General features: G+C 41.7%; 1 protein-coding gene across 3 annotated transcripts in view; it reads right to left on the reverse strand.

Moving 5' to 3' along the window:
• FYN (FYN proto-oncogene, Src family tyrosine kinase) overlaps positions 1-20,257 on the reverse strand; it is a 197,127-nt gene that overhangs the window by 109,314 nt on the left and 67,556 nt on the right. For all 3 annotated transcript variants that reach the window (XM_012642840.1, XM_012642839.1, XM_012642837.1), the window contains exon 3: positions 3,765-3,834. The gene's annotated coding sequence lies outside the window, so the exon portion shown is untranslated. The remainder of the gene's footprint in view (positions 1-3,764; positions 3,835-20,257) is intronic.

Here is a 20,257-nt window from a genome sequence, read left to right on the forward strand (position 1 = left end):
AGATATTACTGGTCTAGAAGCTGGGTGAGCGTATCCCAAAATATACTTCACAAAAAGAACAGTTACCCTCCCAAAATAGGCCCTATAATTAAGTAAAGTCTTTTCAAGTGGATTGTCCTATATCACAACTTGACATATGTTGCTTTAATCTCCCTGCTTCAGTAAATGTAGCCATATTGGGCTACACAAGCTCTCAACGACTCACATTTAAACCAGATTGTGGTGTCACTATCAAACCGATGCAAATAAACAGTGCTGTGTACCAAAATACTCCATCTTAATCATCTATAATGAGATCTTTCTCCTCTGTAAGCACATTTTCATCACACCACATTCAAAAGGAAGGACCAGCCCAGACTGAAATACCATTTCATCTCAGAGGTCACCGAAAGACCAACACATCTGAAGAAGCTGGGACTGAAATTTAAATGCAAGACAACCTCTTTTGTGTGAATGCTGGGATCATGTTGTGTGAGTCTCATTTTTATCTTTAGCTGACCATCATTCAGTATAAGCCATCAGAGACCCATCTGTCTGAATTCACTGAGGTCATTTGTTGCTTAGAGTCAGGGATTATAGAAGAGATAGTCTCTTAGTAGCCTTTCCAGTCCTATGAGTCTTTGAACTGATTTGTTTTCTAATTATATATTTACATATAATTAAATGTTAAGATATTTAAATTTTTACATCTTTAAAATAATGAGTGCTTTAGACATTTACACTTTTTTTTATTACTTCTAATATCCAAGTTTCTCGGCCTTGGCACTACTGACATTTTGGGCTGGATCTTTCTGCACGTGTGCACGAGTGTGTTGTGTGCACGCACATGCGTGTGCGTTGCTGTTCTGTGCACTGTGGGACATTGAGCAGCATCCCTGGCCTCCACCCACTAGATGCAACTAGCACATACCCTCCCTCCTCCAGCTGTAACCACCAAAAATGGCTTCAGAATTTAACAGTTACCCTCTGGGAGGGTAAAATTGACCCCAGTTGAGAACCACTGATCTCTATCTCTATTTAAATATTTATATATCTCCCCCTGGCATGGCCAGGAAAAAAAAATCTAGGTTTTTCAAGGCACCCACAAGTTTTAGTTTTAAGTATTTCAATCTTCCTATGACTCCTAACGAAGAATCAGGATTTGTGACACATTATTAACACCACTGCTCCTGAAGATTTATAAACAGCACCACGGCTGTCTCAAACCAAGGGTTCCAGGACCTGGCTTCATTTCGGTCAAGAGGATGTATGTGCTGCCACCTGGGCTCTTGGACTGCTACCCTCCGTCTTTAGGAGCTCCTTTCTTAGAAGACTGCTCTAAAAAAGTCCTACATGACCCATTACCAGGCACCTTGTACTGATTGTGAAGGAGGAGGATTAGCATCATCCACAGAAGCAATGCACCCACTGTGCTCCTTCTGGGCCAGACCGCCTCTGGGGCAACGCTTCTCCTGCTGGGCTGCGTGCACAAGAGGAGCATGGGAAAGTGGGGAAGGATGAGAAAATAACGTCAGAGGGCAGAGTCCAAGATGGGAGGTCATAAGTTCAGGCCAGAGAAGAAAAGGTGAATGATGAAGGAGAGTGTCTCAAACATCCGGAGGGCTGGCGTGTGAGAAAGTGAGCTGACTTACTTAAAAAGGGACTAAAAGCAGTCGGTGATTCAATAAACATTTACCAAGTACCTTCCATGTGCCAGGTGCTATCCCGTCCGTGGAAAGTATATTAAGGACTAGATTCCTTTCCTTCCCTCTCGCCCTCTCCCCTTCTCTCCTTTCCATTCCTCTTTCTTTTTAACAAGTTGAGCTAATTTCCAGTTGTTTGTCTAATTGCTCACTTTTTCCACTTTAAAAATTAAGGTTAAATTAACATACAGCAAAATTCACCCTTTCTAGGGTATGGTTAGGTTAAGTGTTCACGAAGGCATACATTTGCATAACTACCACCACAATTAAGATATAGAAGAATTTTATCATCCTGCCCTAAAAAAATTTCCCTGTGGTCCTTAATTGTTTTTTTAATTGAAGCAAGGTGGCTTGTGCAATATGAATTCCCCTTCAGGGATTCTGTAGAAGGCACTTTTTTTTGGCGAGCAGAAGTTTGGGCCAGACAACCTTTGAGGCCATGTTCATCTCTCTGATGCCATGAAACTGGACCACAGTCACCTACAGACATCTGACCTTAAAAGCATCAGCCTGTCTGCAGTGATGCAATTGATTGTCCCCAATTGCAGGTAAAGGCCCCAAATTCTTTTAGTCAAAGCTCAAAAAGTTCAGTCTAATAATTAGATCTCTGTGAAGGCTACATAATAAACATAGACCAAAAAATAAAACCAAAAGAAAGGTTTGGAAATGAAAGCCTAAACATGGTAATTGAGGTCCAAACCAAAGGTATCATTTACCCCAACTTTTCTTTTTCTTCTTGTTAATGTACTTTGAAATAACATTAACTCCGAAAAAACTAACAAAGCTCAAACAAGGAGATCTCACTTGGTTGTGAAGGTGGCAGGAAGGGAAGTTAAATTAGCCAAGCTGGTCTAAGGATGGTCACCAGGGTTGGAGAAGAAAGGAAATGTCAGGGGTTCCCACAGCTCGTTATGAGGCGGCTACTGTTGGAGGAGGGAAGGTGGTGAATAGCTGGGAGGCCCTGTGATGTCATGCAGGTGTGACCGACCCACCCCCAGCAGCCCTCCTGCTGGAAGATACACACCTCTTGGTGGCTTGACCTCACTGGCAAATGTCCAGTCCCCAAACAAGGCTGCTCTGTTATCAAGAACGACTGCTTCACTGAGCAACTACTATGCTCCAGCACTACCTCGCTCATTTTAGTCTCACAACAACCCTATGAGGGAGGTAACATTCTAAGCCTCATTTTACAGAAGAGGAAAATGAGTTTCTTCTTTTTTCCCCCACTGGAAGATGAAACCAATTTACAAATTATCTCAGCACTCACTACTACTAATAAAAAAAAACCCTGGATAATGAAATAAACCAGAAACTATGCTTACAAAATATCTGAATTTTCAGCCCTTTAAAATAATTGAAGACAAGAGAACAATGGGAAAATATCTAAAATTGAACTCATAACATCATCCCCCCAAACCAATTCCTTCTTCCTTTTATTTCGTTGATACCTTCCCTTCTCCCCTGCTCAGAGAGGTTACCTAACAACCAGTAGATGCTGAATTTAAGTTTTAACCCAGGTCTCCTGGCCCCTAAGACCCCAAGACTGTCCCCTTTACTGCTGCCAGCTAGCAAGGTCTGGGTGGTTGCAGGATAGAATGTTCTTGGTCTCCCAGGCCCCTGTTATGGTAGTCTGTGGGCTGGCTCGCAGCATGCAGGATTCTTAACTTCCTTTAATTTCTCCTTCTCCAAGCTGCCTGTTTCTCTCTCATTGCAACGTAACAGGCCATAAGGATCTCTCTGCTTTGGAGACTTTATTCTTTTGGTCTGCAAGTTCATTGCTCTTACATTCTGTGGCTGGCTTAGAATATAAACTGTCAAGGGTATTCTCCACCCTGCATCCACAACTTTCCTACATTTAGACTCACCAAATTTTAGAAAACCCTATGTTGCTTAATAACATCAGTAATAACAAGGAAAAACGTCATACTGTCAGAAAACACCAATTCAATGCCACATTTAATTACAAAATTCCGTTCTAAGTTTAGTGCAAATTTAAAAGATGCATAGAACAAGGCAATAGCTTCCTTCCACGAGCACCCTTTAACAACAAAAGGTATTAGAAACAAATGCAGCAACACTTACCAAAATTTCCGCCAACTATCACAAACTTTATATACACCACATGTCTTCTAAAACAGCAGCAGGACTGGTCCTGAAAACAGTACCACAACAAAAGAAAACACATCATTAAGCAGAAGTAATTTAATGCATATTGTGCTCCTCTTCTGGAAACAGCAACCTCTTCCTCTGTTTTGGGCACCCATCAAAGTACCAAACTCCACCTCCAGTTTCCTCTTTGTTTTTCACAGGAAGATGAAACCAATTTACAGATTATCTCAGCACTCACTAATAAAAAATAAGTTAAAAAATGGACAATGAAATTAAACCACAAACTGCTTCTGAATATTTGAATTTTAAGCCCTTTGAAATAACTGAAGACAAGAGAACAATGGAAAAGTATTTAAAATTGAACTCATAACATTTTCCCCCTAAATCGATTCCTCCCTTTTTTCTCAATAACATCCTCCCCTCTTCCCTGCTAGCTGTGAGACCCTGGGCAATCTTCCTAACTGTTCTTCTCTAGATTTCATTTTATTATCTGTGAAATAGGGATTATTGTACTGACTTCACAGGGTTGTTATGAGGATTAAATATCATATAAATGACATAGATAGGATTAAAACAGCATCTGGCACACAGTAAGCACTCAATAAACCTGTGCCATTAGCATCATTCTCCTGGTCCCCCAGGCTTGAAACCTAACATGGCCTCCCTCACAGCCACTGCGAACCATGGCCCAAACCTGCTGTGCGAGTCCCACATCGTGCAGGAACGCACAGCTTCTCTCCATTCTTGTCATTACACTCCATCTGGTAGCATCCCGCCTGGCAGACACCGCTCTCCCATTTATTCCCTCCCCATCCAACTCTCATGGCTCTACAAGGCATCCTTCCTAAACACACTTACAGCCTGTCCTTCCTCAAAAGAAACACCTTCCACCACTTCCCATCGCCTGCACATTTATCTGTGAAATCATTAGCCTGGGATTCAAGTTCACCTCGGCTTTATTTCCACATCATCCCGTCAGATGCTGTAGTGTCCAGTCCCCTGTCCTGCCTCTGAGCGCCTTCTGCCCACACCTGCTGGGAGGAGGCCTCACCATTTCCTAAGGCAAGGGCTCTTACCTTTCTATGCTATGGCGGTCTAGACACATCGTTCTCAGAATAATGTTTTCCAGTGCTTGAAATTAACACATGAAATGCATGGGATTCAAAAAAAAAGCAAAGTATATTGCTATATAGTTATCAAAATATTTAAAATTGTGATGGGCTTGTTTCAGTATTTAAATAACTTCTAGCAAAACCCTAATAACTACTGTAATTTTAAAGTACTGTTAGGCATAAATGGTATTTCAAGACACCTATAACTGTAATATATTATAAAAATATTAATAATTTTGATTGGGGAAAAATAGCTAATGCTTCTTTCATAATAGAAGGTGATGTTTTATTTCAGTTAAGGGTTAATGAAAATGACAAGATATTTTTTTTCGCCTCCAAGTTCACAGACCCCTGAATTCCACCCACGGTCCTCAGGTCAAAAGCCCAAGCTTTCTTCACTCTCACTGCCTTTTCTTCCCTGATGTTCACAATTTGGTATTATCTTACCCCTCTGTATTTCTCTCTTTTTCAAAATTACATTTTATTTTATATGTACACTTTAAGTAAATGTACTTACTTTACCCTAATCTTTAGGTCGTAAGCCTTTAAAGGGAAGGGGAGAGCCTACCTTTTTCCCCATTTTTTTATTCCTTCCACAACTATGAATAATGATGTCTTCCCTGATAGCAGGCACAGCAGGGACACATTGACCAGGATTGTTAGAATTAATCAGTGAGTAATAGTGCAATCTTGCTTGCCCTATGCGAGCTCAGTGAATAAATAATATTATCTCATCTCTCTTTGGCAGCTTATGAGGTCCTAAATATGTAGGTGGGACACCTAAACATTCTATTTTTAGATTATAAATTACAAAAGTCAGGCAACAAAATGTTCTCTACTCTCTTTAGAGAATGAAAACTTAGTCCATGCTGTTGACTGACAGATCTCCCAGGAACAGACCAGCTGTTCATTCTGTCAACATGTGGGTGCCTGTGCGACGCAAGCACAATTCCTGCCTTCCTGGGGCTTCAAGTTTAGCAGCTTTCCCTAGCTGGTCCAGAGCCTTTACAAAGAAAAGCCCGCGATTTCCTAAGTACAGCACCTTGGTGACCCACATTGGCAAGGCCAGCAGAGTTGCTCTGCCCTCCACCAGACACCAGAGAAGCTCCAGCTTCCCATCAGTCTCACAGACGTGAGCCAGAGGTTTTGCGGTGGGTGGGAATTCCATCTCCCCTGTGAGTACCTCCTGAGATAGGCTGTCCTTGCGTATGAGGTAGGGGGTGGCAGCTACCAAAGCGACTATCTCAGGGAGGGCTACTCAACACCTGGCCACATATTTCACTCTGAGCCCACTGAGTCTGTGACAAATCAGCCTCAGGACAGACACCGTGCTTTGGTCTTAGCTGCAGCTAAGGATGCCTATGTGTCTTCTGTCAAGAACAAAACCAACAAACAAAAATTACAGAATAGTTCTTCCTTTTCAAATGAAGAGAGCATAATGATTTTCTCCACTGAAAACCACTTGTAAGGGCATCGCGACCATTTGCTTTGGCAGAAATTCACCATTGGCAGCATTTTTCACATTCAACATCATGTCAAGTGACTCTTAAGACAAATGGGGGTGTACTCTCCCTCCCCAATAGCTAAGATGGATGAGACAGCCACTCAGAAAACAGAGGCTGGACTTGGTGTACTCTTTTTATACTTTAAGGACATTTAAATCCATTTCATTTGAATTTGTTCTGTTTGAGACACACTAGATATAGGGTATTAATTACTAAGAAAAACAGCTGAATGATAAAGAGGGTGGCATGACTGTTTTATCTTCTGTTTTCGAGAATTACAATATCTACATCATCATGAATGAGTTAATATTTCTACGGGTGCTCCCACACAACATGTAGCACTGCATGTCCTTCTTGCTTCTAATATACGCCCAAAGACTATTGTATGATTCCTGGTTTAAAAGTAAAATTCTCACTATACACTCACTGGAAACAAGTATCTCTAATACAGTTCTCATCTGCCTGGGGTCATTCTCTCTTCTTCCCAACAGATCCCCCATAATTCTTCACCCACAGTGACCCATGGGCAGGTGACGACACCCCCAGCTAGGGGTTGGGGAACTGAATGGTCCAAGGCTTTGCAGCGTGTCAACTGGCAACATGTGCATCACCTGGGAGCTTCTTGGAAATTGCCAGCTCTGAGGTCCCACGTAAACTGATCAAATCGGAATATATTTTACAAGATTCTCCAGGTGATCTGTGTGCACACTACGGCTTGAAAAGCGCTGATCCAAGAGAAACCTGTTCCTATTGCCAATGATTGGTTTAAGAACAGGCATATGGCCCAACTGAAGCCAATGAGATGTGAAGAATGTTTTTCTGGGAGCTTCTGCTAACTCTGGAAGTCTGTGGCACCTCTGGATTTCCAATAAATATCATATTGTTTAGGAGTCCTTGAGTTGGGTTTTCAATCACCTGCAGCTGGAAAACACCCTGACTAATCAGTCCCATTAAAGCATTATAAAGGGAACAGAATGCCAAGGCTCTGGGCTCAGTCACAGGCTAGACAAGACAGTGCATCCAGACACCTGAGCAATAGTTCAGAGGCTCCTCTGGATCCAGGGATGGACCCAGTAGTGTTTCCGATCCTGACAACCACAGTTCATTCGCACATTTATAAAAGCTTTCTAAATTAGTCAGCCTAAATGATCAACTAGAGGAAATGCTGGACATTTTCCAAATGGCTGTAACCAGAGTGGTCAACAGTTGCCCTCCCCAGAAGCCATAAGGATGTCATTTCCTGCAAAGACAATGGGAGACTAATTGCTCAGCCTCAGACTCTTAACAGGGAAGACAACCTGTGACATGTAATTACTGAAGGGTAAAAAAGGAAAAGCTTGAGGCTCTCAGAATCTGTTTCTGGATCTGCTCCAGTTACTTGGGGAAAAGGAAGGGGGAAAAAAAGAGCCAGCTGGTCTGGGGAAGGATTCGAGGGGCTGGCAGCCAAGGCTGCCACCCTGATCAGTTTTTTCATATCACTGGTACATATTAAAAACCTTTCTGAGGAAAACAAATAGACCAGCTATTATACAAAACCATAATATGGCTTTGGTGTAATTCTGCTTCATATATAGCAGTGACTCAGTCAAGGAGAACTGCGTGTCGAAATGGACATTATCTCTTTGGTGTGTCCTAACTTCTTAGCCACAAGAGGATATTTTGGGGGTTGGGTGTGTTGTACTGGCTAGATGAAGACAGCATTTTCTATCAAGGAGCAGTTCCCCTCAGGATGTTCCCAGGTTCTATCTCCTCATAACTCTTTTTCTCTCAAACCCTTTTGGCTCTCTCTTTCCTGGTACCTCATACCTTTCCATGGTCCCAACTATCATCCCACGTGATGAGTTTCAAACTACCTCTCTAGATCTATCACCCATGTTCCCAGTTCCTCTGCTGCCCCCTACGCAGAAAGTGCCTCAAGGGTGGGGACTATGTTTTGGTCACTGTTATTTTCCCAACACTTAGCACAGTGGTTGGCACTGAGTATGGAATGTTTGTTGATTGAATAAATGAAAGCTCTTGCCATCATCTACTGACTGGCCTCTGACTCTGGTCTCTCCTTTTCCACCCTATTGACACATATAAGGTCTCTGGATTATAGCACTGATCAAGTCGCTCCTAGAATATCTCACCTGGGAAGCCCTGTGCTTTCCAACTGAGAAACTGGGTCCATCGAGGCCAAGAGACTAGTCCAAGATCTTACAATTAGAGGGTGGCATAGACAGGTTTTTAACTCAAGACCCAGCACTGTGGCCACCAGGCCACTGACCAGTTCAAAAACCTTTAATAGTCTTTCAGTAGAACCTAGTTGAGGGCCTGATATGTAGCAGGCACTCAATAAATATTTGTTGAGTGACCGATCAAATAAATTAACAGGGCTCATGCATATACCAATGTGTTTTAGTGTTTCTTAAAGTGGAACCCTCCTAAAAGAAAGACAATGCCCCTGCATACAAAACGGAGAGGAGCAGCTCTCTCCTCCAGAATCGGAGGGAGCAGCTGGAACACCAGACCTCTTTCCCTGCGGTGCCTCTGAGCCATCTCCCAGGAAGCTCAGGGCTTGGTGACGCTGCTAGAAAAACAAATGTTTTACACAGTCAAACTTTCAGCTTTGCATTCAAAGCCACCCACCATCATTCCAAACCCACTTCATCAGGCGTCTCTTTCATTTCTTCATTTCTTCCTCCTCCCTTCACACCCAGCCTTACCAGAGCACTTGCTATTTCCAGCACTTGTCCCTCCTCTGGGCCCTCACCTGTCCTGTTTCTCCCCTGTTATGTGCTTTTATCTCTACCTGCAAGAACAGAGAACCAACCTGTCCCTCAAGCCAACTCTAACATAAATCCCTCCCTCAAGCACTTGCCCAATTTCTCCCACCAGAATTAATCTCACTCTATTTGTACCTCTACTGTACAACTTACTGCACTATCTGCTTCAAGGGAAATAGCTCTTTGAGGGCAAAAACCTCGTCTAAATGTATCTTCAGGCCACTGGCACCTTGCCTGGCCCAATGCTTTGCACAGAGGAGATACTTCTAGTCATTAGTTGTATTCAAAGAGACTTATCCTTTTTTGTTCACCTCTGTGACCAAATTATGTAAGTTTTGTAATTAGGATTCTAAGTCTTCCTCTAGCCTGTGTGGGTTGATGACACAGGCAACACATTTGCAGAGCCCACTTGCTAAGGAACAGCTGCGTGAATGTTTGAGTCTTATTTTCAAAAGCAGAGAATGGGGAGAGGGGCAGGAAGGTGACTTCCCCCTCCCCTCTGTAGCTCTCCTGTGGCTATGGCTGTCCTGGCTGTGCAGCAGGAGGTAAAAACTGGGCAGCTTGTGCACAAAAATAACAACGGATTCAAAATACAGAACAGTCCTGAATCCTTCCATGCTACAACATTCTCTGCAAGCCCAAAGTCAATTGCCTGAAAAATTAAAGAGTTCCAAATGGTGGGATAATACATTAAACAAGCAAGCATACAAACAAAGCCCGATCGCCAGGGAGGAGGATGGGAACCAGCAAATACAGAGTTCCCTAGGAAACTGAGCCTCTTTTTGGACTGACTGTGGCCTTCCCTCACCATTGGGTGCAGGGCTGGGGAAGGCAGGAGGGGTGCACTGCTGACCCATCTGCTTCCCTGCCTGCAGGGGCCCGGGTCCTTCTGGCTTCACTCCAGCAAGTCCGGCAGACTCAAGTAAGGTCATGGTTGTTGTTTTGTCATTTGCTGGAATGGGAGTACAGAGCAGTGAGAGAGGAGGAGGAGGAGGAGGGATGGAGAGAAAAAGAGATGAGCATGAGAGTGCTCAGCCAGCAGAAAGCATTATTGACCACAGAAGGAGAGGGCAGGAAGGTCAGACTACAAAAAGCTGGCTGATCCTCTCTCATCAACTATTGGCAGCATAAGAGGGAATCAGAGGCTCACTGTTGAGCAAGGCACCACAAGACCAGTAAAGAGCTTATCCTGGGCTACCCTAGAGGCCGGGTGTAGGGCTCCCAGCATTCATGGCTCTAGAGAGATACAGATTTTGGACTCATGGGCACACATGGGTGGACTGAGTCATGCAAGTGGCTGGGGATGGGGGCAGGGCTTTAGCTCCCCCTCCCCAATCTCCATCAACCCCCAAGCAATCGTAGTAGTGGTACTGAGATAATGTCATATTATTAGTGGTATATTTAAACCTTAAGGCTGAAGAATCCAGTTTATTTGGGGAAGAAATAAATGAAATAAATTCCACTGGAATAATTAGTTGACTGTCAAGAGGAAAAAGAAGATGCTGCTTTTATAAGACTCATGAGAATAAAGATTATATTCATAATAATCATGTCTTTCTTTTCTGTCTTGTAATGAGTTCCTGTCAGGTGATCACATCACTTACGTATCAGGTAAAAAAGAAAATAAACAAAAACTCTGATTTTGTAGTGTATTTGAATTATTTCTGACTTGCCCTTTTAAATTGAGCTATTTCTAGGACTCTGCAATCCACAGTCTGGACAGAAACAATGCTTTGCTCTGCTGCAAGTGCAGCTGCTGGACAAGTCCCCTAGCTCTCTTGCAACCAGATTACCACTCCCAAGACCCTCCAGACAGACACTGGGGTGACTCCTGGGAAGGCTTGTGAAATGCACACAGCATCCATCAGAATGCTGACAAGATCAAGGTTAACAGTGAAGTGTGCAGAGCCCTCTGAGTGTGGGCTGGCTACAATATTAGAGAGTCCCAGAATCGTGAGGCTGAATGGAATGTTAAAGAATATCTAGTCTGATAGTTTTCAAGCTATTTTTAGCAGAACTCTGTGTATGTGTGTGGATGTTATCAAAGCCAAGCACGTGACAATTATGCCAAGATATCCGGTGATCATGCCACATACTTGGAGAATCCACTATGGTGGGAAACATTTCATTCTCAAAAAAAAAATTCTCTTATTATTATTGATATTTCTGAAGGTTAGATACACACAGACATTTTCAAGGCATATGCTAAACTTCAAAATATTAGATAAAAGTGGAATAGAGCAGCTTTGTTCAAGGGGGAAAGGACTCAAACTCCCATCACCTCCAAATCAATTTGGAAAAGGCAGACAATCCAATAAAGAAATGGGAAAATTACTTGAGAAGGCAAAACAGAAAATCCAAATGGCCAATAAACACACAAAAAGTCATCAAACAAAGGCAAATTAAAACCACAATGCATTATCTATACCTACCAAATTGACTAAAATTTTTGTCTTTGTCAAAAAGACAAAAACAAAACAAAGACAAAAAGCATGAAGCGCTGGTGAGGATATGGAGCAGCTGGAACTCTCATACGCTGCAGGTGGGAGTGTCAACTGAAAACTGGCAGCGTCCACCAAAGCTGAACACACACACATATCCTACGACCCAGGATCCTGCCACCTACAGTCTTTCCTACAGAAATGTTACATATGCTCACCCGTAACATGTACAAGAATGTTCCTAGCAGTACTATTTGTAATACCCCCAAACTGCAAATAACTAGAAAGCCCACCTACAATAGAAAGGCTATACATTTGGATATAGTTATACAATATATTACACAGTAATGAGAGTGAACAAACTACAACTCATAACATGGATGAATCTACCAAATATTAGGTCATTAAATATGAAAAGTCCGATTTTGAATCAAAGGTGTAGTTTATTATATCTCAAACAGGAAGCAGTACAATTAACCAGAGTACACGACTAAACTACTGACACAGTTTGCCATCTTAACAGTAGCTTGTTTTCGCCAGCAGCGAAGAAGCCTGGAAAGCGAGTGGTGATGAAATTGTGAATGACGTTTTCCATAGCTTGTTGAGAACTGAATATTTTTCGTTGCAAGAAGTGGTCCAAAGCCTGGAAGAAGTGGTAGTCAGTTGGTGCAAGGTCTGGTGAATATGGTGGATGACAGAGTTTCCAAGTCCAGCTTCTATAGTTTGAGCAGCGTTGTTTGTGCAACACGTGGTCGAGCATTGTCTTGGAAGAGGATTGGCCTGTCTCTATTGACAAATTTCAGCTGCTTAATCACAAGCATCCTCATTATTTCATCCAACTGGTTGTAGTAGACAGCCACTGTAATTGATTAACCAGGTTTCACGAAGCTGTAGCGGGTGATACTAGCACTGGACCACCAATCAGACACCATTAGCTTTTTTTGATGAATATTCGGTTATGGACTATGTTTCATCACTTCATCTTTATCCAACCATTGTGCTGAATGCTTGTGATTGTCAAAAAGAATCCATTTTTCATCACACATGAAATACGGTGTAGAAATGGTTTGCCTTTATGTTGTGACAACAAAGGCAAGCTTCAAGCTGATTTCTCTTCTCACACTTATTTAACTCATGCAGAACTCATCTATCCATCTTCTTTACCTTGCCAATTTGTTTCAAATGGTCCAATATTGTTGGAATAGTAATGTCAAATGTTGCTGCTAATTCATGCATAGGTTGAGATGGATTCGCTTTCACTACAGCTTTCAGCTCATCATTATCCACCTTGGTCTCAGGTTGCCCACGTGGCTCATTTTCAAGACTAAAATCACCAGAACAGAACTTCCCAAACCATTGACGTACCGTGCATTCATTAGCCATTCCTTCCCAAACACTTCATTTATATTTCTAGCTGTCTGCGCTGCATTGGTTCCACGACGGAACTCATATTTGAAAATAACACAAATTTTTGACTTATCCATGGTTTCCCAAAAATTGCTCTAAAAAAATTTGAAAGATTTTCAAATGCCAACATGTGCATGTGAGAGACTGAGGATGTACCTTCACAATAAAAATAAAACAAGAAATGTCAAAGTGAAATGTCAGAGACACCAACTGTCAAACTTAGTACTTAAGGAAATCGGACATTTCATAGTTAATGTAATGTTACCACAAGAATACCTAATGCATGATTTTATTTATATGAAGCTCATAATAGATAAAGCCAACCTTTGTAGTTACCTTTGGTGGAAGCTGGGGTGGTTAGGGACTGGAGTGGGGTCTGAGGGGGCATCTAGTGTTTAAGTGAATTCTTTCTCCATCTGGCTGCTGGTTACAAAGGAGTACTCACTTTATGAAAATTCATTATCAGTGCACTTAACAATTTGTGCACTTTTCTGCATGAATGCTATACTTCAATTAAAAAAAATCTTAGAGTTAACACAGTGAAACCAGAAACAAAACAGAGCTCTTATAAGTACTGAAAGCAAAAGAGCACAGCAATTTAATTTAAGCAAGATGATTCAAAAATTTGCTGCACTAAAAGCTTAAAAGTGCCATTTCATTAAATTGTGTTTCTTATTCATTTGAGATGATTGTTATGCGAAAGTTATTTTATTATTATACGTTAGGAGGGCATGAAGCAGTTTCATAAAAATAATAAAATAAACACAAATCATTTTAGTTTTATCTTACTGATTTTTTAAAGTGAAGTTTTAGATATTCAAGCCCAATCTTTTCAGGTCAATCAAAAACAGTTTCCTGGGGCCACGGGGTTTAGAGTCCAGCATCCCTAGATGGGAAATCCCTGGGGATAAAGGTGTTTCCTTTCTGTGCCACATAGTAGGAGCTCAACATTTCTCTCCCAGTGTCAGAAGGTGACATCAGCTCATTCCTGCCAATGGAAGCAACAACAGCTCAGCCTGCCTTTGCAGGCTTGCTGTGGATGAATGTATAATTCCCATCAGACAGTCTGAAATACTGGAAATAACTCACAGGATACCATTCCCCCCTGCAAATTTTCAGGGCTCTTCAGATTCCCACACTGGAATACACACAATCATGAGGTCAGGCCGGAGTCCCGACCTACTGAGAGCAGTTAGCATAGCTCGGAGGGAGAATAAGTCTGTGCCCCAGTCTCGGGGGCAGCTTGCCCTCCGTGTCTGCCAGGCCCTCTCCTGCATCCGGTCAGCCTGTCCATTATCATTAGACACGCACTCTGCACACTGTTCCAGCCACCACTGGAATAAATCCCTTGGAGCATAGAAACCGCATGGCCGGACTGGCTCTCTCAGACACCTTTGTTCTCTTGGACCCTCTAGTAAAAGAGGCACCGAGACCGGCACCCTGAGACTGCAGGCAGCCCCCACAGAAAGTGAGAGACAGCCACTCAGGAGGCCCACATTGTAGGTTGCAAAAGGAACCCTGCGGGGTTGTGGAGGATGTGGGGTCCCAGTGCAGGAGACTTCAGTCACCCCCTAGCCACCCCCACCCTAGGAGGAGCCTGGGCCAGGCTCCTGCAGTTGAGCCGCTCTCTACCGTGTACCATGAGGAAATCCAGGCCTTTTTTTGGTCACTCCACTTCCCGGACTATTAGCTTCCCAAAGAAGACCCCTTCCTAGAGTCAAGCTCTGTTGTTTTTGTGTAGACTTTCTGATGCTAACTCTACCCCAAACTTCACTGTCTGACAAACAATAATTTTATGTGTCCTTTAAGAGGGATTTCCCCCTCCCCAGCCTCACCCCCAAGCCACAGTTAGAGTTCCCTCTGGCAAGAAAGTAACATTTGCTTTTTAAATAATTTTTTATCATGCGTGCCACAGAGATTTTCCTTTTTAAAATAAAGACAGATCATCATAAGGGTCAAATAAGATAATCAGCTAAGAATTTGCATGGACAGGGGAAAATCACCCGGGCCAATTCCTTGGGAGCCTGCAGCAAGATGCCTGAGCTCTGCCAGCAAGGGCGGCGGTCAGCAGACCACAGCCATGGGTTGGATCTGGCCACTGCCTGTTTCTGCATAGCCCATGAACTCAGAATGGTTTTTACATTTTTAAATGGTTAAAAAAAAAAATCAAAAGAATATTTCATGGCACATGGAAATTACATGAAATTCAAATTTCAGTGTCCACAGTGAAGTTTTACTGGAACACAGCCATGCCCATTTGTTTACGTATTGTCTGTGGCTGCTTCCATACCACAACAGCAGAATTGTCTTGATAGAGACCGTATGGCCTGCAAAGATGGAAATATTTACTATCTGGCCCTTTACAGAAAATGTTTGCCAACCCTGGGCTAAGGTAATCTCTGTGTTTGCAGAAGGCTGTCCACTCTGATTCTTACTGTTTTGAGTCTCTGGGGCTGTCTCCACAGTAAGTCAAAGGCAAGTCCTAATGCTGGTTCCAATTTCACACTAACCGGGTAAACCCACACAACCCACTAGAGCAGTGCCTTTCAACCTGTGGGCCGTAGACAATTTAGTGGGTCAAAAAAATTCAACTTCGTTAGTCGTGCCCAGCATTTTCTTTAATGAGATAAAAGAGAAAAATATCGAGGGCATTATTATGGACTGAATTGTGTCTCTCCAAAATTCATATTTGAAACCCTAACTTCCAGTACACATCAGAATGTGACTGCATTTGGAGATAAGGCCTTTAAAGAGGTAATTAACTTAAAATGAGGTCACATGGTTGGGCTCTAATTCACTATGACTACCATCCTTCTAACAGGAGGAGATTAGGACACAGATACATGCAGAGGAAGAACTAAAGGAAAAAGATGGTCATCTACAAATCAAGGACAGAGGTCTCAGGAGAAGCCAAACCTGCTGACATCTTGATCTTGGACTTCTAGCTTCCGGAACTGTGAGGAAATTAATTTCTGCTGTTTAAGCCACCCAGTCTCTGGTACTTTGTTATGGCAGCCCTAGCAAATGAATACAAGCACCATACAATATATAGCATTTTGTGGAATAATATTTTTTTTTCAATCACACATGTATAACAGATTTGTGATATTAAAATGTATTAAATTCTGTGTGTCACACCAAAATAAATAGAAGAACACTGTACTGGGGGCAGAGACATATATGCTTGGTAGCAAAACCACAAAGAGAAGGGTGTTCTAACTGAACCAAGACAAATGTAGGGAAAAAAGCACTTACTGAACATATTAGGCACTTTATATACATTAACTCATTTAGTCCTCACAGTAACCCCATGCAATGGGTCATGTTTTATGTTTTCAATTGATAAATAAAATATAAAGTGCAGAGAAGTTAAGTAATTTACTCAAGTGGCAGAGCCAGGCCTATCTAACTCCAAAGCTTATATATTATTTCTCATCATGAATCAATTTCTATTTATATGTCCCTGAGAATAGGTTGTAGTTTGACAATAAATAAAGGAAAAGATTTATTAATAATAGCTAACATTTACTGAGTACTTACTCAGCTAGTCTTTATATAAACCTCATTTACCCTTATTAACAGCCCAGTTGAGTAGGTTCTATCCCTGTTTTTCAGCTAAAGAATCTGAATCTGGAAGAAATTGATTAACTTGCCCAAGATTACAGCTTTGAACCCCCATTAGTCTGACATTTAAGCTAGAGGTCTTGCCCACCACAAACTCTCCTTTGAATTGGCCGTAGTTAGTGCCAATCTAAGTATAGTCATGTGCCACACGACATTCCGGTCAACGACGGACCACATATACGACAGTGGTCCCATAAGATTATTACACTATATTTTTCCTGTACCTTTTCTATGTTTAGATGTGTTCAGATACACAGATACTTACATGTGTGTTACAGTTGCCTATGGTATTCAGTAATATGCTGTATAGGTTTGTAGCCTGGAGAAATAGGCTATAACATAAGACTCTATGTGTGTACTAGGCTAGGTTGTGTAAGTACCTTCTACGACACTTAAGCAACAAAGAAATCACCTAAAGATGCATTTCTCAGAACATATCCCTTTGTGATGCATGACTGTACATACCTGTTTGCTGGTTAGCCTCCACTTCAAGAAGAAAATGCATACTTTTTATTCATACATCCAATAAATACTAACTGAGCACATACTATGTGCCATACCCTGTTCTGAAAGCTGGGGATACAATAACGAACAAAATAGACAGAAATCTTGCCATCATGGTGACCATATGGGTAAAAAAAAAACTTTAAGGACATAACCATTACCATGTACGAAATCACCTCATGGGTAAGGGAAGTGACAAGACAGACCCAGGTGTGTTGAAGGCACAGGCCAATGGAATTCTAGAAATTATAGAAAACAGAGGGATTGTGGGTAAGGTTTACCAAATAGAAATTTCCAGTAATTTTCATCTAGTGTCTCTCGTATCCACGGTTACCTATCACATGGTCATGTCTTATCTCTAAGTAGACTGGAAGTTTTTCAATGGCAGGGGCTATGTCATACTTTAAAACCTCTGTCTCATTGCTTGGCACAGTGCACAGCAGTCTGAATTTACTTTTTTGTTTTAAAGTTGTATCCAAGAGGAATGTACAGAAGTTACTTAGGGACCTTCAGAGGTAATGACAAGGGTCAGGCGATCAATGGGAAGTCCCTGTAGAGAAGAACAGGTCCCGCTGCATGGGATCACGGACACCATGGGCAAAGAATGAAATGCTTAACTGGAAGAGTTTTAGTTGAATGGGGTACCAGCGTGAGGGTTAAGAAATCAGAATGAGTGCCTAGTTATGCAAATGTGAGGAAAAAATTAGGCTGAGTGAAAAGAAACCAGGGCATGGAGTATTAAGAATTTTGATGTATTTGTGGTAAATATAGTTTTCCTAAGGTTTCTTTTATTTAGGTTTTTTTATGCATAGAAGTTTTATATTTTTACTTAGTCAAGTCTATTAGTCCTTTCATCAAGAAATAACCAAATAAGTGAGCAAATATTTTCATTCCAGAATGTTTATTACAATATTATTATAATATAAAATATGAGAATATTTGATTGCATAGTAATAGGATGATGAATGGTTAAATTAATCTGCTCACACAATGGAAAACTCCACAGTTATTATTCAATCCCATTAGAAAATGATAATTTAATATTAAATGAAAGAAGCCAGATTGCAATCATAGAGATATATATGATATATACCCCATCCATGAAAGAGGGAAAAATACATCTTAACATTGCTATCTCAGTATAATGTGATTAAGAGATATTTTCATTTCCTCCCTTATAGCTCACCAAATTTTCTGCAACAAAAATTTTAAAGTCAGGAAAAAAATAAAAAGCCCTTTAAATAAGTTGAAATCAAAGAGAAAGTATATATAAATAGTACCTCTACTACTAATAGTGTATCTTTGACTTGCTGAAAATCTTAGTCACCGGAGGCCTCTAACCACACTGGCATATGTGGCAAATTCTGGTAATGGTATTTTAAACATATGTCTACATCTACATATATTTTTAAACTCACCTGCAAAGAGGTTTCAAAATGGATTCAGCAGTGGCCAAGGACAGTCTCCAGGACGAGATGATAAATTTTAATGAATTCTTTGGCTTTGATAATATACTCATTTAACAAATATTTACTGAGTGTCTATCATGCTCCAGGCACCCTGTTAGGTACCAGAGGTCAAACTGGGTCTCTGGGAACAAATGACCCATTCGGCTGACACTGGTCCTACGTACCCTGACCCCAGCAAGATGCAGCAGAAGGCAGTGCTGGGCATTAATGGCGCAGCCCCACCCTCAATCCTCCCTCATCTGGGCTCTCACCCTTCCTGGATGTGTGGCCCTGAGGAAGGCTGGCTTTACCTCTCTGGCTCCAGCCACTTCATTTGTAAAACAGGGATAATCCTGACCCAGTTTGCAGCACCATAGTGAAGAATAAGTGGAAAGCATTCTGGGCATGTTTTTATCCACACAGTGCCAGATGGATTCTACGTGTTGATAGCCAGTGTTGTTGCTTCTCTTTGGAAACTGTATATTTATTTTTTATGAAAAAATACAGGGTCTGAAATAAAGGTCAGTGATTAAAGGGATATTCCATATTTTTCTTCCTTAGAACATTCAGATTAGCAATTACAGAAATGAATACTCATTTTCCCAACCCCAGATAAAAGTAAAGAGAACTCAAAGTTCTTGAAAAGTTCAGTGACATTCCAAGGACAAATCCAGGTGAGATGCTGCCAGTCATTAGGGAAATAATTCAATTATGATCACTTCAAAAATCTAAGAAAATTAACTTCATGTTTTCCCTCTCTACCTTTCAGGAAGAGCGATTTGAAAAAAGCAACATTTAAAATTAAGTGTTAACCTAAGTGTTATAAAATTTAACATTTCGAAGAAAAGAATAAAGGGCACCGAAAGGATACCAACTATATGTCCAAATCAGACATAAATGTGTAAGTATCTCTGGTCTTTCTCCCAAAGTGAACTCATTTTCCAAGCACTGGGTACATTTGTATAAATCAATGCCCCATTATAGACAGAAAAAGAGGTAGGAAGAGAGGGGAAAAAACACAGAGACCTAAATATGGAATGAATTTATGCAGTAAGTTTCCTCTTATTGGCTATTAAGGTGAGAAAATAATAACTGTACAAATACATACACTGACAGAGAAAGCATAGCTCTACCTCCTAGCGTTTGCATTTTATGTGAAAGATTCAGGATATCTTCCAGTGACAAACACCTGTTTCTATGACATCTGCGGATTCTCTGTGGTCCTTCTACCACAGCAAAGATTGGTAAGTGGGATGTTCGGACAGTTTCACAAATGTCTGGGCTAGAATCCCCCTTTCCCTCAGCTCTTCATTTCACGATGCTACCTGTCAATACCCACAGAGGGAGGGCGGGCACAGATGGCTCAGGTGAACAAACACTTCTATTTGCTTTTCCCTGTCTTGTGGGTGACCATGGGCAGGATTCCCTTCCGACTGCACCTGTGCCTTCCCCATCTGCTATGCCCTTGACACTTCCGAGTCCCGAACACTCCAGCTCCCCAGGGGACATGTGAAGGAGCGCCAGCCAGAGGCGATATGTCCAACGCGGATTAAATACGGACAAAGTTCGCGACTTCCAGCCTGAGTGGGACAGTACTGCGCAGATGGCAACCAGCAAGGTTTGCTCCGAAGTACATGCGTGTGTTATGATACATTCAGTA

The sequence above is a fragment of the Propithecus coquereli genome, unplaced genomic scaffold, assembly GCF_000956105.1.
Source record: "Propithecus coquereli isolate 6110/MARCELLA unplaced genomic scaffold, Pcoq_1.0 Scaffold189, whole genome shotgun sequence".
NCBI classification, from domain to species: domain Eukaryota; kingdom Metazoa; phylum Chordata; class Mammalia; order Primates; family Indriidae; genus Propithecus; species Propithecus coquereli.